The sequence below is a fragment of the Scomber scombrus genome, chromosome 24 (genome assembly GCF_963691925.1).
Source record: "Scomber scombrus chromosome 24, fScoSco1.1, whole genome shotgun sequence".
NCBI lineage: Eukaryota > Metazoa > Chordata > Actinopteri > Scombriformes > Scombridae > Scomber > Scomber scombrus.
Genome location: NC_084993.1, coordinates 1,006,772 through 1,010,319, shown reverse-complemented (window position 1 = coordinate 1,010,319; position 3,548 = coordinate 1,006,772).

Here is a 3,548-nt window from a genome sequence, read left to right as displayed (position 1 = left end):
AGTATTAACCATGTTAACTGCAATTGTGGCAGAAAATGGTCGTAAAATGACAACAACATTGTTTATCGCCGTTATTTCTGTGAGAATATATCGATATATAGAAAAAATCAAATTAAAATCCTTTAGAGACATTCATTGAGTCTGATCCACAGACAGAATCAAACATGACTGCTTGTCTGTGTTGCTAACAGAGCTGCAGTCTGCTGGTCTGTCAGCATGTTTAAAATGCAGCGTCCCTGAACTGAAGGCCACCGCTCACTCATCCATCCATCCATCCATCCATCCATCCATCCATCCATCCATCCACCTCCAGCTGCAGGAGGAGGAGAAACCAGCAGCAGCGGGAGGAGGAGGCCGATATTTACAGCTGCAGCCTTTGTGATGAGGAGGGAATATTTAACAGCTCGCCTTTTACGCCTTCAGAGACGCTCGTTTGTGTCGGGAGGTGACAGGAAGGAGAGCCGAGAGATTCCTCCTGAGGATTCGTCTCGGGGATCCTCGCTGCTCTCTCCTTCCACACATCAGCATAAACATTCACCACCCACAGAGCCCGAGATCAGACCTGCAGGCCGATCATCTGTAATGAAAGTCACCAAGAAAGACAGTGAATGTATAATCGAGCTATTCATGCAGATATACACGTGAAAATGTATGAATTTACCCCCGTTTGGTACGAGTCTGAAATATCTTAACTACTATCAGATGGATTAATATGAATTAATTCATACCCAAGAATCCGGAGGAGGAAGGAAGGAGGGAGGAAGGAAGGAAGGAAGGAAAGGAAGGAAGGAAGGAAGGAAAGGAAGGATGGAGGAAAGAAGGAAAGAGGGAGGGAGGGAAGGAGGGAGAAAGGAAGGGAGGAAGGAAGGAAGGAAGGAAAGAAGGACAGAGGAAAGAATGAAGGGAGGGAGGAAGAAAGAAAGAGAGAAGGAGGAAGGGAAGGAAAGGAAAGGAAGGAAGGAGGAAGGAAGGAAGGAAGGAAGGAAGGAAGGAAGGAAGGAAGGAAGGAAGGAAGGAAGGAAGGGGAATGGAGGAAGGAAGGAAGGAAGGAAGGAAGGAAGGAAGGGAGGAAGGAAAGGAAAGGAGGGAGATGAAAGAAGGAAGGGAGGAAGGAAAGGAGCGAGGAGGGAGGGAAGGAAGGAAGGAAGGAAGGAAGGAAGGAAGGAAGGCAGGAAGGGAGAAGGAAGGAAGGAAGGAAGGAGGGAGGGAGAAAGGAAAAGAGGAAGGGTGGCTTCTGGTTTTATTATTTCTATATAAATGTAAGTTTCAGGTTAATTTTAGTCTTAAGACACCAGATATTAATTTAACTAGAGTTGGGTATCATTTAAACAATTATGATACCAGTTAGGGCAATAAATCAATATTATATCGATATCGTGATATTTAGTAGATATCATCTTAGATTTAGAATATTGTGATATGGAATAAGTGTGTTTTCCTGCTTTTAAAGGCTACATTACAGTAAAAATATCATTTTCTGAGCTTAACAGACTGTTCTGTATCCATTTAGTCATTATATCCACATTACTGATGATTATCAAACATCTCAATGTGTAAATATTTAGTGAAAGCATCGATAGTCATCTCTATGATATTGTCAAAATATCAAGATATTTAATTCTTCCCATATCTCCCAGCCTTAATACCAGCACCAAAGTGATACTGATACCAACTGAGTGCTTCATTAGAAACCCATCATACATTTACTGCTCTGTCTGTTATCGTGTGTAACAGGCGTGTAGCGTTGTTGACACACTTTCCAGCGTTTATGAAGCATCTTGGCTGCTGAACTCGACTTCACCACCACAGATGCGGGTCGTAGCTGCTGTGGCAGTCGGCCAATCACATGTCGCATTACATTTAGGAACAGCTGTGTTGATTGGCTGAGAGCAAGTCCATTCAGATAGTCATGTTTTGTAGATGTGGGTGCAAAAAGGATTGATTGCAGGTATTGATTTATTCCAGTTACCTTAAAACGGGCAAAAATACTGATAAAAAATGCACAAAAATCTAAATCAGTGTGGAAATAAATGTCTTTAAGAGATGGATTTGTTTAGTGTTCACCTGAGGCAGATGTATAAAATATAACATTAGACTTTTTTTGTCGTCCTGAAGCATCTAGCAGGAGGTTAAATGTGTGATGTGACCTCTGAATGGAACAAAGAGGCAGTTTCCCTTCAGGGATCAATAATGTTTAACATGAATATGACATAGATACATACATACATACATATACACATACATGCATATATACATAAGATTAGAGTGGATAGACAACACTGCTGGGAGCTCTGTGTGTGTGTGTGTGTGTGTGTGTGTGTGTGTGTGTGTGTGTGTGTGTGTGTGTGTGTGTGTGTGTGTGTGTGTGTGTGTGTGTGTGTGTGTGTGTGTGTGTGTGTGTGTGTGTGTGTGTGTGTGTGTGTGTGTGTGTGTGTGTGTGTGTGTGTGTGTGTGTGCGTGCATGCATCCACTAATTATCACTTCATTTGTGTGTGTTTGGATCTCGTGGGATCACAACTGGCGTCTTGCAGCTCGGGGCTCTGCTGCTTCTTTCTTGGGCGAGGAAGGAGGCGGCGGCCCGGACACTTTAGTGAATAATTCGATTAAGAGTGAAAAAAAGCAGAAGAAGGTGACTCGAGTTTATTTCCGCTCTGTGAGCCCACCTGCTCTGAAACACACAAAGACTGAGAGCTCACTTTCTGTCACTGATTGTCGTTCATTTAATCTCACCGCTGTCAGAGCCGACGTCGTTAATCAGCAGAAAAACTGTTCAGATAATCAATTAATTGATTTAGTTATTGTTTCTAAACTTGTGATCTAGTGTCAGCTTCTGTAATGGCTCAGATTTCTAGCTTTTTCCCCTGTTTCATGTCGTTAAAACAGAATATCTTTGAGTTTTGGTAGGTTGATCAGACCAAAGAAAGACATTTAAAGATGTTAATTTGAATTGTAGTGAATAAGAGCTGAAACTAACAGTTATGTGCATTATTGATTATTGATTAATCATTTACTCTAAAAAAAATGCCTGAAAATAGTGAAAAATGTCCATCAAAGTGGCTGAAACCCCAACAAACATATTATATTAAAGTTTAAAAATGACTCAGCTTAGTAAATAATGAGCAACCTTTCTCATAATGTTTTAGTTCTTTCTTGTAGTTGTAGTAGTAGTAGTGAGGGGCAAAAGCTCCCAGAAAGCTGGAATTAGGGTTAAAAAAATGAATTTATAGTGTTACTGCTGGATGAATTAATAGTTTGATAGATTATTGGAGCAAGTAAAGTGAAAGAGTTAAATTTATTAGTCGAGCACTTTTAAATACAGAGATTAACCTCATGACAGCTAAAGAATTCAGAAGTTTTAGAGTGGAAGAAGACTTTAATAAAAACAAAATATACATTAGAATTTATTTATCCTTTATTATAATAATAATAATAATAATAATAAAATCATCAAAATCAGCCATAAAAAAGTGCTTTAAATGCTGATTCAAACATAGTGTGTGTGTGTGTGTGTGTGTGTGTGTGTGTGTGTGTGTGTGTGTGTGTGTTTT